This window comes from Alligator sinensis, unplaced genomic scaffold (assembly GCF_000455745.1).
Source record: "Alligator sinensis unplaced genomic scaffold, ASM45574v1 scaffold239_1, whole genome shotgun sequence".
Lineage (NCBI taxonomy): Eukaryota > Metazoa > Chordata > Crocodylia > Alligatoridae > Alligator > Alligator sinensis.
In genome coordinates, this window is record NW_005842788.1 from 565,443 (window position 1) to 580,807 (window position 15,365).

Consider the following 15,365-nt stretch of genomic DNA (forward strand, 5'->3'; position numbering starts at 1 on the left):
CCTGTTCTCTGTTCATTTATGCAGTCAGTCTTCATTTTACCTTTTTTGGTATACAGTGAGGATTCTTGTTGCATACTATGCTTCATTTCCCCCTCCCTGCTGGTTGGTGGAAGCAAACTGTCCATAATAACAAGACCCATAATTCACTGGTACTATATCTAGGGTACACATCCCAAAAGATTTGTATAAAACACATCAGCTTGCTTTTTGTCCTGGAAGATTAGGTAATTTATTTTTCAAGTTTCCTGTTTTTAATTGCCTTTCTCTGCTTGGGAAATATATTCATATTTATTTTTGGTTTCGTGTCCCACCCTCCTACCCCCAAATTACCCCCATGGTCCCCATAGCCTTAAAAATTGTTTTCAGTCAACAAGAAAAATAAAATATTTTGTGGCGTGGGTGTTTTTAATACTGAACTAAGGCACTGAACACTAAGATTAGAAGGTACTCATTCTAGCAGACAGGCTAATGTGTTTTTGTCTATCCAGCATTGCTTTTACAACTAGTCAGAAAATTAGCTGCTTTTCTACAAAATATTTCAACAAAAATAAGAAAAAGAATTGCTGTTTTGGAGTGGTCAGCTTTTCAACAGAAAATTTTCAACTCTTCAGCAAAAAGAAATGAGTAAGTAAACATATTTAATTTCAGCCAAAGGCTAAGTATTTCAGTTCATAAACTTGTGATGCCCCATGGGGGTTGTAGTGCTCTGTACTCCCATTCCCTTCTGCATGGGGGACAATTTAGCTGGATTATATATCCATAATGTACCATAATCTCTGCAGACGGTAAAAGGAAGGCATTGCATTTTGGGAAACCTGGTCATGGTGCATCATGGGAGGTGCAGTTTTGGCTGAGGACCCTGAGCCATGGAAGAGCATGGGAACATGTAGAAACCAAACTACATCTTACACGTGACACTGTGGCAGAATCTGTAAAGAGTATTTTGATGTGGGCCGTGCTGTTTAACCAAAAAAATCTATTTTTTTTTCACAGAAAGCTGGCAAAATTCTTCCCAAATTCTTGTTTGAGGACCATGGTGCTCTTGAGTCATTAGACAACTCCCGCCATTTCTACTGACCTTTAGTTTTATCCATTGTAGCTTTGTTCCATCTGATCCATTTGACAGAAGTAATTTCACCAGGCGGACCGCTGCTCAGTCAAAATTATGATCTCCACTCATTTCTGCGGTGACCACATACTGTATGATCCATTTATAAAATGTTATCCCTTGCAGCCTTATCTTACAGGCAGATACAACTGCTGTATCTTGCAGTTGCTTTCAGGATGCTTCTCTAGGTGGTACATTGCACCACTTTGCGGCAAGCAGATAAGTTGATTAATACTTTTAAAATCTGTCAGGGACAATATTTACCAGACTAATTTTTGTGGTGAGAGCTTCACCATCTAAAAAGGATGAATAAAAAGCATGAGCTTGTCCACAGTGAACAGTGTATGTGAGAATTATAATTTAACACCAATCTTCTAACCTCAGAGTTTTTCCTGTGATGCAATGCTTTACAGAGAGGTCACTGCTGAAGATGGATTAAAACAATGTTCTCAAGCCTTTTCACACTTTAGAACAGGGTTGTCAAATGTATGGCCAGTGGGCTGGATTTGCCACACAAAACAATGTAATCTAGCCCACAGGACTCTTGGAGGGACTGGGAATTAGGGGGTGGTGGAACTGGAGGCAGGGCCTGCCAGAGTACAGAGCCCCATTGCAGAATGTGCTTCAGTGATGTGGCAAGCAATGACTCATCTAACCCCCATAGCTTCCTAATGCTGCTAGCCCCACCGCTGCTGTCAACATGAGTGTGTCTTGATCTAACCCATGAGGAGCCCTATCGACCAGTTTCTGCCCAGCAGGGTCAAACTATTTTGACACCCCCGCTTGAGAATGTATGCTATATCAGAGACATTTCCCCTCCACACCCAAATTCTCAGCATCCTGGGAGCTAGAGAAGAGAGGTCTCAAAGGCATCTGGTGCTGCAGCATTGCCAGCCCCACACACTGAGTAAAGACACAGAAAATCTGAGATGTGTCATCATGAACACTGAAGAATAATACACTTGTGTTTCATTTCTTATTTCCTCTGCTTTTACAAGTCTTAAAGACTCACCTTTTCAAACTTTTTATTTGGAAAAATTAAAGGTTACAAACACACTTTATTTTTAAGAATGAAAGAGAGCTGAGTTTTACATCTCCTTTCCTGACCCCAGGAGCTGAGATTTTAAGGAACACACCAGATATTACAAGGCTTAGCATAAAGTTACCTAAGCTGGTGACAGGGTTGGCAATCAACTCTCTTTAACTCTCCACAGGTGCTGTGGCCCTTGTGTCCCCTTGTGCCATTGCAGATTTCTCCATAAGGCTCTTGGTGGAGGAAAGAAATCACACTGGGATGACAGTGAGGCAAAGGAACTTGCTTTCAAGTGGCAAGTGCAACAGGCTGGCTACATCACTTCCTCCAGCTTTGAGCCAGAGACTGGATTTGTACCAATGCGGCTCTGATCAACATGGCTCCCAGGGAATGCCAGGACTTCAGTGCAGCTGCATCCTCCACCCTCTGTTTAGATCAGTAGTGGGAGGCAAGAGCAAGTGCAGTTGTTGCTCTACCTCCTTTGAAGGAACTCTCTTTCTTGCAGTGCCCATGGACAGAGTAGCCTTTGGACCCAACAGCACAGAGGCTACAATTATTTATAGCCAGTCTGTTCAGAAGAGAGGGGAGAAAATGGCTTTCTGCTTATTCCCCACCTTCTTTGGGTCCTTCAAAGGAAAAAATGGTGTTGTAGCTATAGGAACAGCTAGACAGTACGAGAATCTGAGCTCAAGTCCCAGCTCTGCTGTCGGTTCTCTGCATGACCTGGGGCAACTAGCTTCAACTAAGATCCACAGAGGTGTAGAAGCACCTAACTCCCATGCTGTCTAGAGGAGTTAGGCACCAAAATGTCTTTGAGGATCTGAGCTTTCATGTCTCAGCCTGCCTTCACCATCTGTAAAATGGAGGATGTTGTCATGTCCTCCTACCTCCCCTTCCCCACTTTGCTCCAGAGCATTGTAAAGATAAGCTCGCACTTGGTGAGGTACTTGGAGATTCTACATTTAAGGTGCTATGCAAGTGCATAGTGTCATTTCTTCTCTACAAGTGCAGTACTTTGTACAGACCCTCCTCTCGTTAGCGCAGTCCAAGTCTATATGCAGGGATGTGTGTGTCCTGTTCCATTCATACTGGCGTTTAAATAACAAACAAGGAGTCAGCACTGGCAAGCAAAAAGGATTTAGTTGGCAGTAAACTCTACCAGCTAGACTGGGAATAAGGATACCTGGTTTCTATTCTTGGCTCCACCACTGGCCTTCTCTGGGAACTTGAGCAAGTCACTTTGCCTCACATTTGCCATCTGTAAAATAACGGCAATACAAAGTGCTTTGAGATCTGTGGATCCAAAGGGACAGCAACATCATTTGAGGTAATGCATAGAATCCCCAAAAGAAAGTAAAGAGATCTACATATTGCCTAAATGAAAGAGTGGGAGCTGACAGCACGGATACTGTAAGCAATTTGGGATGATGTTACTAGGGTCTGCCTAGCTTGAAAGCACGAATGCGTTGCTAAGTACTGCAAGGAGCTCTGAGAGCATGTTGGTGTGTGTGTGTGTGCGTGCATGTGTGGGGGTGGGTGTAAAAATTCTTTCAAAAAGTTTCAAAGGAAGCTCAACAACTTGGAGAGGAACAACAGCTCTGTTAGTACAGACCCATTTACAAAACCTGAAAGCCGCCTCTGCTCAGTGCAGGGATCAGCTGATGCCACAAGGAAAGCTGTGCATTTTTATCTAGAAACAATAAGGGGGCCGATTCTAGGCTCATTCCATCTTTCTTCACCTGGTTTTTAATTCCTTGGAAGTTACTCCTGATATACTCTAATTTTATTTATGTAGGCTTTCTTTCCCCTGAAGGGAAACTGTGGGGCATCATGTGAGCTGAGGTCTGACCTTGGTGTCCAGTCTAAGAGACAACTGGGAACATGAGGAAATGTGGCAGCATTTTGAAATCCAAATATTTCCTCTTTTTTAGCAAAGTAAATGATATTTTTTAAATTCTTTTATTCAGTGAAAAGTTGAAGCTCTCCATTCAAAATATAGAAGAAATTAAATATTTTCTAAAGTTTTCATTGCTTCTTTTCAGCTTAGGCTGTGAAGGGACATGCATTTACATCCATAGATTCCAGGCTGCAGCCCTCACAAGGAGAAAGAGCAGAGAGATGTAGCCCTCTCTCTGGGCCCTGGACCTTGCTAAAGTTTGAGACATAGGAGTGTGAGTTAGATTTGGACTATGTAAACAACAGTTAAAGCATGCAGGGTTGGCAGCACGTGACATTGGCTGGCTGACCAGGGCCTGCTTTATTACCTGTAAATCCCAGGAACTGTGGCTAGCTAACTATCTGGTCACCCAGAAACAATGCTGAGCTGACTAGGACCCTGAAATAATGCAATATTTCAACAAGCCAAGAGAGGGTGATTCAGGTTCTGTCATTGGAGGGGGGAACCTGGTAACAATATTTAGCTAAGCAATGGATTGAGTTGTTAAACGTAACAGTGGGGACATAATATACCTGTACTTCTGCAAGGTGCTTAGGTGTAACACCCCATAGCCGTCTGACTAAAACAAATATGAGGCAAAATTGACATGGTGCATATTAAATGGATTAAAGCTGGCTCACTGATCCATTGCAAAGTGGATGTGATAACAGGAAATTATCGACTATTGTGGATGCTTCCAGTGGGGTCTTGTAGGAATCAGTTCCCAGCCCAATGCTATTCAGTATTTCTTTATCTGGAGGAAATTATAAAATCATTTCTGGTCAAGTTTCCAAATAACCCAGTAACTGGTGGGGCAATTAAAAGAGAAAGGTGAGATTCAGTCAGTGGCACAAAGCAGCCGTTAGCAAGCTTGGTACCACCAAAACCGCATGCATTTTAATGCAGCCAAAAACAAGGTATAGGAACAAATTATGTCAGTCAGGCTTATCATCTGCGAGCTTTATTCTGGAAACAGCCAAGTGAGTAAGTGCCCAGTGTGATGCTGTAACTATGAGCTCCAGTAGCTCCAATGTGACCTCTAGATGTAGGGAATCCCAATAAGGGAATATTGGTCTTTTGGTTGTGATGGCAAAGGCAGCTGGCCATAATGTTGCCCATATCTCTCTTGTACTGTTGACCCCAGAGTCATTTTGGGAATGAAGAAAAGGTCAAAGAACAAGTTCCACCAAAATTAAATGCTCTCAATCATAAATGCAGATAAATTTAATAGCAAATTTAATAATGCAATACTGATTAGATATATATGACGGAACATTACAGATAAGGCATATCAAGCAAATGATGAAAAGTTCTAAAGTGTGCATTCATCTAAAGAAATGATAGCAACATTTGAGAGAAAATGGATTTCTTGACGTCCTAGAATCTTAAAAAGCTTCCAACACTTGTTCAACCTGTTAGGCAAGAAGACTCCTTACCTAGGTTTTCAAATAGGTTTTAAAAAAACACTTATCCTGGTTTATCTGCAGACGGTCTGTTCAGCAAGAACCATAGCGTAAGGCTAAAGAGCAAATATTCTGAGGTGAACCCAGCTTTTTATACTCTATTACCTGGCTCAACGTGAAAAACTTACTACATAGGCTACATAAGGACAACATTTTTTTAAATGTTCCTAATAGGTTCTACTCTAGTTAATATTTATATGCCTATATTTATCCCTTACTGGGTGTGTCAACATGAGACGCTTTACTGTGCAGTAGACTAATTTCCCTGCCCTGAACTGCTTCTGAACTGCTCCCATTGGATGGGTACATGTGTAGACATGCTCTCACAGAAAGTTTACTGCACAGTATTTTACTGTGCAGTAAGATTTCTGTGCATTAACTGCACATGTAGATGCACCCACTTAGTCCTAAACTGGATCTAACTGGCATAAAACCTCTAAATACACCCGAGGCAACTTTTAGCCTACTTCTTTTGACCTGTCTTTCTCGCACTTTCTAACATTATTCCCACCTCTGACATTTTCTCCCTTGCTCATTTCCTTTGCCTCCTCTCTTCCCCAAACTTTGGTCAAGTGAATGCTATGCCAGTGTTGTTTAGCAGCTTGGGGCCCATTATAGTAGGCGGTGTGCTGTTGGCTACAGAAGCTGGTGGCCTTAACCATGATAGCCAAATGGGATGTTTAGGCTTGGGAGCTTAACCAGGGGAACCACTCTGTCTGGATAATCCCATATAAATGTAGCCTAACCTCCTCTTTCTCTTATTAGAAGAGCCAGGGCCAGCTCCTGTCTTGTTGAAAGTGGACACAGATTGCGTTTGTGGTGTTAAGGGTGTGAGTTTTCCTGATGGACTCTGATCATCTGATACCCTGCACTTCGGTGCGGCTCAGCTATAAAGTTACAGGACATTCAGTAATAAAACACAACTACTGACCTGACTGGGTATATCCCTTATGTTCTGGGAGAAGGCAAGACCTGTAACTCTTGTTAGTATTCTAACAACCCTAAGAGGCTGTGCGAGAAGAGCACTCCCACTAACAAGGGAGGGTTGTGCTCTTCTTGGACAGTTAACTACAGAGGGTTAGGGAGGGTTAACAAAAAAATGTCTTCTTTCCATAGAAAAAAAAAATTCCCCCTTGCTAAAATTATTTTTTTTTCTCTTCGGCAGTTCTGCTGCAGTGCTTCATTGGTGCTGCAAAACATGACTTCTCATGTTGCTGCCCTCCTCTCTCAGTAGGGCTTCCCAGCTCACTACATCTCCCATGTTGCTCCACAGCCAGGAACTCCCAGACTGCAATTATTTGAGGCCTGGAAAACCTGTATTATAACAAGAGACTCAAGGAGTATTAACCATTTAGTTCAGCAGCGCTCAGTCTCCAGCATGCAGGTCCGAACCAGCAAACAAGGCCATGTCATCCAGCCCCTGGGTCTCCAAAACTGGGTGGTGCAGAAGTGGTGGCAGCATTCATTGCTGCTCCCCTGTTGTCAAATTTCTGGACCTGTGGGGAGCCCTGTGGCCCAGATGATTTGGCCCAGTGCAGTAGATCATGCTGGTTTTACAGTGGGGCTGGTGTGCAGGATCCACAGCCAGATCCAGCACTTGGGGTTAGGCCGCACATGGGATTGGGCTGGCACACAGCCAGATCCAGCATGCAAAATCAGGTCAACACACAGCCAGACCTGGTGCATGAGATTGGGCTGGCACATGACCAGATTCAGAACACAAGATCAGGCTGATGTTCTGACTCCAAGATGGATCTGGTTTATAAACTGGCCTGGCACCACTCTTCTGGCTCACTGGGCCAGAAGGTTGAAAACCATTTATTTAGTTAATCAAAGAGAAGATTCAGAAGTGACTGGATCACAGTCTGTAGTTTGAGAGGGGAAAAGTTCTGGTACTAGAAATCTTCTGTATCAAACAGTTTCTCACAGTACCTATGGGTGTTCATCTCCAGAGCAGGGGTCTCTCACTCTGTGGGAGTGAGGCAGTCCAAGGATCAGGAATTGGGCTCCATTGTATACAGTCTTCACTGAATGGGATAGTCTAGCAAACTGTCACGCTGCAACATGGGCAGCCAGGTCTGGAGTCATATGGGAGTTGAGGCACTGATGAGACAGGATGGATGAATGTAATCCAAGGACAAATCAGATCAAGTCAGGAGGTCAAGGATCCAGGAGTGAGCTGAGTCAAGAATCCAGAAGAGCAGGCAGAGAGTGGAATAGAGGAGTGAATCAGAGGAAACAGCAAAGCAGTCTATGGTCCCATTCAGCCCTGCTGCCCAGACACTTCCAATTCTGGGTCAGGGGTTTATATGGGTGAAATGGAGGATCAGCTGACCCTAGCCAATGACTCCATTGACAGGGAGTGGACAGAAGCTTAGACCCTACTAGAGGCTTCAAGCCAGTCTGAGTGATTAGCTTCAGGCTAACAAGCCTGGATGAGCAGTAGTACTGCTAGGATGAGGCCCCAAGCTTGAGGCTGTAGCTTGACAATGAAGCCTGATAACTTGCTTCCTTTACAGAAGCTTTATGGATAGTGTAATATCCAAAGAACTGTAAATCAAGACAAAACTGAGAAAGATGTTTGTATTCTGTTGCCATGCACTACTTGTAGTTAACTGTGCATATTTTTTTTCCAGTCATGTCAGTTTCAGGCATAAACATTCATTTTTAAAGTAAGTGGATTTTTTCCCTCTATTTCACTAAAATATCGACTAGCAAAAGCAATCAGCCACTCCCAGCTTTTGTAAACTTGGTACAAAACAGCTCCCAAATGAATATCAGTGTGTGTAAAATGCAAAGAATGAAAATCGTAGCCAGGCTCATGCAAGGAGCTGTGACTGGATTGAGCTTTGGGAATTTTCACTTCAACAGCATGCATGGCTGTAGGGTAATAGCTTGGACTCACCTGGCTCAAAGTTCTTGCTGTTCCTTCAAGCAAGCATCTGTGCCCATAATGCTCTGTTGCATGTAAACTTTTGTCCCAGAAGAATGTAATAAACAGCACAATCAAGCATGGCCTGTTAGGGTGTTTGGTCTACAAGATGTTAAAGCCTTGTCATTCGCCTCTTCACTTGCTGTTGAAATGCTAAAAATATCAAACCAGTCTACACTGCTGTGTAGGTTAAAGACACCCCAACTCAGGTACTGGAGGCAGGGAGTCACAGGGAACAGAGCTTCTCCTTCGTGGAGATCTGAGCTATCTCAGCTGTCTGCATCTTTTAGTTGCCAACCAGGATAAGTATCTCCACCCAGACATGCCTTCAGGCACCTAAGACTTTCTCTTTCAAGGGTTGTTCCCCATTCTTTCCTTTCAACCTTGTTTTTCTGTATCAAAGTCAGCCATAATTCCTATCTTAAGCCATCCTAACTTCTTTGAATGACTTTTGCAAAGTTAGATTCATGGGCATTTGTTACACTTACTCTGGAGCTTATACCTGCTCCACTCGGGTAAACACCACTGTTGAAGTATGAACTGTGACGGTCCCATTTTGTAGTGACTTTTTTTATGCCTCATATACCAATGCCTTCAGAGGCTGACAAGACTATGACTTACTGAAGGAGTACAAAGCAGATGACTTTAGCAAATGCCACTTCTACATTCCTGAGCAACTTTCTGACATGTAACATAGACATCAGGTTTTACTGAGGTCATTCCCCATTATTTTTAATAGTAGAACCACTGAAAGTCAGCAGATTATATACACTTTAACTTCAGTGGAACTTTTCCAACACTCACTTGCTTACCTGCACTTCTGTACAATTGAAGGAAAGTATATCTCGTGCTCTGGCCTTTATCAGCTACAACAGAGCATGCATAGAATTAATAAGGCAATTACAGTAATGAAAGAAATTTTAGCAGCAGTTGTAACCTAAATAATCACATCCTCTCAAAAAATGAAACAGACCATATCCAAGTAGTAGCATCAACACATCATTTATTTAATCTACTGCATGGTCTTTATGGTGACTTGAACTTTATAACAGGAATAAACCTGTCACTCATCCACTCACTGGAAGGCTAGATTGTTTTTTTGCAGGGATCTTAAATGCCTTTTCTAGCTACATGTTCAAGAGATACCTGCATGCCTTTTAAAGTGAGTAGTGGAATCCTAAAATTGGATGAGGAATAGGGCTCCTATATAGCCCTTATGTGTCTTAACATTAAACTTGTATGTCGCTGTATTTAATTCAGAAGCACCAACTGCATTCTTGAAATTACAGTAAATGCAAGTTTAAAGTGCCTTTCTGAATGGGGAGCCATAACTATGCAAAAATAACTCTTGGTTCTCAGCCATTCTATGGTGAATTTTCAATTTTCAGTGGTTTATATAAAAAACACTTTTTTTCCAATAAAATGTACCTTCTCTAAGTTGCACTTGTTTCTGTGCAAAAATCAACCTGCATTCCAATGAAATGATAAAAACTGAGGTTTCCATTCACAAATTATCTTTTTTTCCCCAGTAAGCCACCCTTACCCACACCAGCAAATTGGTAACCAGGAAGTCCCTACATAGTAATGCTAACTTAATAAAATGTACATATAGGCCCTGATTCTGTAAGCACTTATGCACATGCTTAACTTTTAAGTCACAGGATCATGTCAAATGCCTAAGACAAGCCCTACGCAGTTTATACTGGCTTTCCTGCTAACTTTGACTATGCACAGCCAGCAATTCCAACACCATCCTGATTCTCAGATATCTGTTATATGAGGTTTTGTACCCAGACGCTGTGGCTGCAACCACACAAGCAGGGGCACACATTTACAGCAACACAAATAGTTGTCACACAAATTAGTGCCGCTACTTTGTGCCGTAGTGCACACCCCAGTGCTTTGCAGCGGAACACATTGTCCCGCTGGTCCATGTGTTACAGTGGGAGCGTGCTGTCGCACAGGCTGCCTCAGTGTGGGGCTAGCCAGCAGCCCTCACACTTTGACACCCTGTGCCTCAGCCAGCCAGGGAGTGGCACGTGGAGACAAGGGAGTGGGCAACCCAGGACCCAGAGCTGAGGCACGTGGAGGTGGGAGAGCAGACAGCCCTTAGCTGGCTTCTCCTCTGTCTTGAGGCACACTGTGCCCTAGCCAGCTCCTCCAAGGCTGGCTGGGACACAGTGTGCCTCAGTGTGGGGGCTCCACAGCATCTGTCCCTGGCGTGCTTTCCACTACTTTTTTCTTTGGGGTTTTTTGGGTTTTTTTGCAGCAAATCCTGCACTGGCACTGCAAATTAGCAGTGCCACGCACAGTTTAACATGCAGTGGATGTGGTTTGTGGTGCTGTAAAAAGGTTTGCAGAACCACAGATTGCATGTACCTGCATGTCTGGATCAAGTGTGCAAGTCACTTTAGCCTTGCATATAGGAGAAATTTTCAGATTAAATTCAAATGCTTTTTTAAACTCCTCCTGTTTAATGTGTGCAAAGGGCAGGGTAGACAGTCTTAATTCATTTTAAGAGGGTTTTTTTTCTTTACTTCTAGTTGTTTAAGGGTCAACTTTGGCACCAGCTTAACTAAATGGGTTTAAAATCAGGTCCCAAGTTAAACCAGTGCCACTTTTGCACCTAGGTAAGCCTTTGTACATCCAGATGTCAAACAGACAAGGAAGGTGCCAAGTATGCACTTTGCCCGTGGCATCTGACCTAATGTAACCGCTGTCTTACACCCAACCCTGAAACAACTCTTTGATGTGCAGACTTGATCACCTCACTTGTTCTCATAGAATCACAAGACTGGAAGGGACTCAAAGTTGTATTGTCCAAGGGTGGCAGTCAGTTTCCTTTCTGATCATCCATAGGGTATGTTTGGCACATGCACAGGAGAATTCTACTTCTGGGTGCATAGCTCTGCACATGTGGAAGACTACAGGTGCACACAAAGTGGTTAACAAAATGTGAAAGAGTGAGAATAGAATGCTCCTGTTTTTTACCCCCTCCCACCATAGCTGAGTGGCTATGCACCTGTGCGGTCAAAAGATCTGGGCTCTACACCCCACTCATCTGGAGAGGAGGGGTTGACCCTGAGTCTCTTGCACTTTTGAAGATGACCCTGTAGGTAGCCACAAAAGGGAGTTATAAGGGAGATATATGAGGTCAGGAAGCAAGGCCTCAAGCCAGAGGGTGTGTAACTAAGACAAGTACAGACATACAAGGTTCCTTGGGTGAATTTGATATCTTTTATTAGACCAACCCAAATGGTTGGAGAATAGTTATTAAGCAAGCTTTCGGGTTCAAAAACCCTTCGTCAGGCTCAGGAAGCTGCAGCAGTTGGTGTGTGCTCTTCCTGGATGGAATGAAAAGTAAAGAAGCCAGGGGCTGGGCTGGGCTGGGCTGGGGAGTCAGTTGCCAGGCAGATTATAATGTATCAAAAATCCAATGTCTATGTGTAGTCCCTGATCTCTAGTATCCAGCAGGTTACCATTTGGGTTGGTCTAATAAAAGATATCAAATTCACCCAAGGAACCTTGTCTGCCTATATCCTTAGACCAACACGGCTACAACCTAAACCCAAGTACAGACATTACATATAAACCAGTATAAGTGACCGAAAACCAGCCTGTACCCATAACAGAACAGAAGTTTGGGGAACATAAACTGGTTTAAAAATGGCAAATCCCAGTTAAGATAGACCTAGATCATTGAGATATCAGACTTAATCAGTCTAGGCTAGACAGGTCTATTAAACTTCTATACCAGTTCCCCTGTAGATTCATGTTAAGTTGCTATCCCGCAGCGTCCCAGGTGCCTTTCATAGAATCACAGAAAATGAGGGTTGAAAGGACCTCAGGAGGTCATCTAGTCCAACCCCCTGCTCAAACCAGAATGATTCCCAACTAGATTAACCCAGCCAAGGCTTTGTCTAGCCAAGTCTTAAAAACCTCCAAGGATGGAGAGTCCACAGCCTCTCTGGGTAACGTGTTCCAGTGTTTTACTACCCTCCTAATAAGAAAGTTTTTCCTAATATCTAACCTAAATTTCCCTTTCTGCAATTTTGACCATTGCTCCTTGTTCTGTCTTCTGCCACCACTGAGAACAGTCTAGCTCCCCCTCTAGCCTTGCCTTGCAGGGAGACCCCTAGCACTTGCTGGGTGCTTGGCTGCTCCATGCTGTGGCAGACCCAAGCCAGCACAGATGCAGGCAGGAAGGGGGAGGGAAACTTATGCAGGGCAGCAGGGACAGGGGTGCTTCATAGAAGGAAAGAAAGGGCCCCTTGGAGCTCAGCACCAGCAGCAGCTGAAGGGCCTGATCTTTCTTGTCTGGAGCGCCCCTGTCCCTGCCCACCAACATGTCCTGCCACAACTCAGCACCAGCGAGCCACAGTGAAGGGCAATTGGCCTGGAAAGCAGAAGGCTCCGAGTTCTAATCTGGGCTGTCGTCCTCAGTAGGGTAAGCACCTCCATCTGCCCTGCCTTCATTTGTGCATATAGAGCTATGAGTCCAGGAATAGAATTATCATAGGTATATGAGTGTCAAAAATGTCTTGTAGGCTGGTGGTTCTTCAAGTTGTGTTCTGTGGGGTTCTGCAGACAGTAATGACAGTACGCTGGCAGGCAATGTGCTGCCATTGCCTGGCTCCATTTCAGCTCACATGGCCTGTGGGCTCAGGGGTAGGGATTCTACAGCAGAAGTGATATGAAAGGAGTCTGTGACTTCAGGAAGTTTGAAGAACACTGCTGTAGGCCACCAAAAATGACAACTGGCAAAGAACAGAATGCCACCTAAAAGCTACTGCCTTAATAGATAAATCCCTGCACTCTCAGATAAAGAGTTTAATGCTCCACCCCCTGAGGTATCACAGGTTTTATTGCTCACAACCGAGGGCCTCTGAGAAGGCAACATCTGTCAGTTTTGTGTTCATTTCAGTGTGTGGCACAGAAGTGTCTGCCTAGGTCTGAGGCTCCTCAAGCCTAAGAAATACAAAGCAGGTATTACTACCACCATCCTCAAGTTGTGGTTCTAGATAACTCCCTAACTATTTTGCATTTATTATGGCAACCACTACATCTAATTTTATCAGGTCACAACGTTCATTTTTTATGTAATATCCTTTTTCTCTCTGAGTGCTTATAGGACTTAATTATACTTATTTTGCTTAGAGGCACTTCAGCTCTTTTCACACGCCTCTAGGAAACTCAGCACATCCCCTGTTCTTGGCAATGTCAAATTAATTTCTCACACCACCCCTTGCATTCGCCACAGTCAGATGGCTCATTAGGACTCATTATATCATCTATTAGCCATTCAGTCATGGTTTAATATTATTGTTGCATAGGTCTATTATCAAGCAGTCAGTGGTCTCACCTGTGAGCTGGCTTATTGAATGGGTCAGATTCTATCCCGCCTTTTAGACAGGTAAGTGGACTCAGGCACACACTATTCTAGTCTACCCTAAAGTCCTGAAAATCCATTAATGCCTCTGTTCTTGTAATATATCAATCGTCATTTGACCCTGATGACTGAATTACAAAAAGCAGCAAGGGGGAGAGGAGAACCCATCCACATTTTGCATTGTTTCTCAGGGATTCAAGCTGCATGGAATAGAATCGCACTTAGGCACCTAAATCCACTTACCTACCTAATAGTTGGAATAAATCCACTTACCTACCTGATAGTTGGAATAGAATCTGGCTTAATGTGTCTCTCACAAGTGACTTTCTTATGTGGATCATAGAATTCCTGAAATTTACCAACGATGTATTTTATCAGTGTGCATTGTAGGCTCCTGCTCCATTTGGAAAATAACATTCTCCAAAAGTGAATAGAGATGGAGATGTTATAACCTTGGCTGTCTACTACTAGTGTTGCTCATTCCTAGGAACACCTGGAAGCCCTGCAATGACCTTCCCCACTTCCCTGCCATCTTCCATTCTGGACTGAGGAGTTTGTGTGGCTTCATCCATATTTGTGAGGTATTTTTAGGTTTTGATCTGCTGCCATATAGGTAATAGGTAAAAGGGGTTAGCATTTATTCCCTGGCCAGAGTTACCTGACAAGAGCCAGGTTACAAAGGCAATATAAAGCAGGTTGGAAAATATTCATGAAAACAATTTTTCTGATGGTTTTCAATTATATGGAATTTTCCACAAAAAATCATCTGTTTGTCTAAAACATTTATAGTCTCATGTCAAAAGAAAAAAGAGAGCAAAATGTCATGAAATTATGCTTTGTTATAAGAATCTCAACGTATTCATAGAAAAATGCTGAAAAATTAAGAATGCTCTTCTGAAGAGAGGAGGGGAATACTAGTCCAGGCTTTATTAACCTAGCTAGGCTTAGGTTAATAAAGGCATGACAGGAGCAGTTGCCTTTGATCCTCAGAGCTACTTTTACAATACAGGTTTCCCTCACTTTATGCTGAACATACGTACCTGGAAAAAGGTGCATAACTCGAATTCGCATAAAGAGAACCCACTTTACAATGCAACAAATAGGGGTACCTTCCAAGTCCTCAACTGTACTGACCCCCAGACCCATTTCTCCCACTTTTACAAGACAATTTCAGTACTCACCAACAGCAGACAGTACACACAAACACAGGGCATTATCATAATGGGGATAATTCTAATATTATAAAAGCCTTTGTCTGTCTGTCTGTCTGTCCATAATGCTTTATTCATGCTCTGATTGGTTGACTGAAGCAGCCAATCAGAGTGCGAATACAGCATTGGGACAGGAGGCGGCAGTGGGGGATGGGGAGAAGAGTGGACCTGAGCTGATGCAGTGGTGGGGGAAGGGGAGGAGTGGGCCCGGGCCTGATGTGAGGGAGGAGGAGTAGACCCGCCGTGGCAAGGGGGGCAGGGAAGTGACCAGGGGGCCCAGCCCGCCAAGGCAG

At 43.5% G+C, this 15,365-nt stretch overlaps 1 protein-coding gene across 4 annotated transcripts in view; it reads left to right on the top strand.

Annotated features, from left to right (window-relative positions):
- Nucleotides 1-15,365, top strand: part of SYNDIG1 (synapse differentiation inducing 1) — a 173,758-nt gene that overhangs the window by 97,980 nt on the left and 60,413 nt on the right. Inside the window, exons 4-5 of one of the 4 annotated variants that reach the window (XR_003091672.1) lie at nt 489-624; nt 994-1,130. The exons of 2 other annotated variants lie outside the window; for them this stretch is intronic. The gene's annotated coding sequence lies outside the window, so the exon portion shown is untranslated. Of the gene's footprint in view, nt 1-488; nt 625-993; nt 1,131-15,365 lie in introns of those variants that run through there. One more of the 4 variants, XR_003091673.1, reaches the window with a different exon arrangement.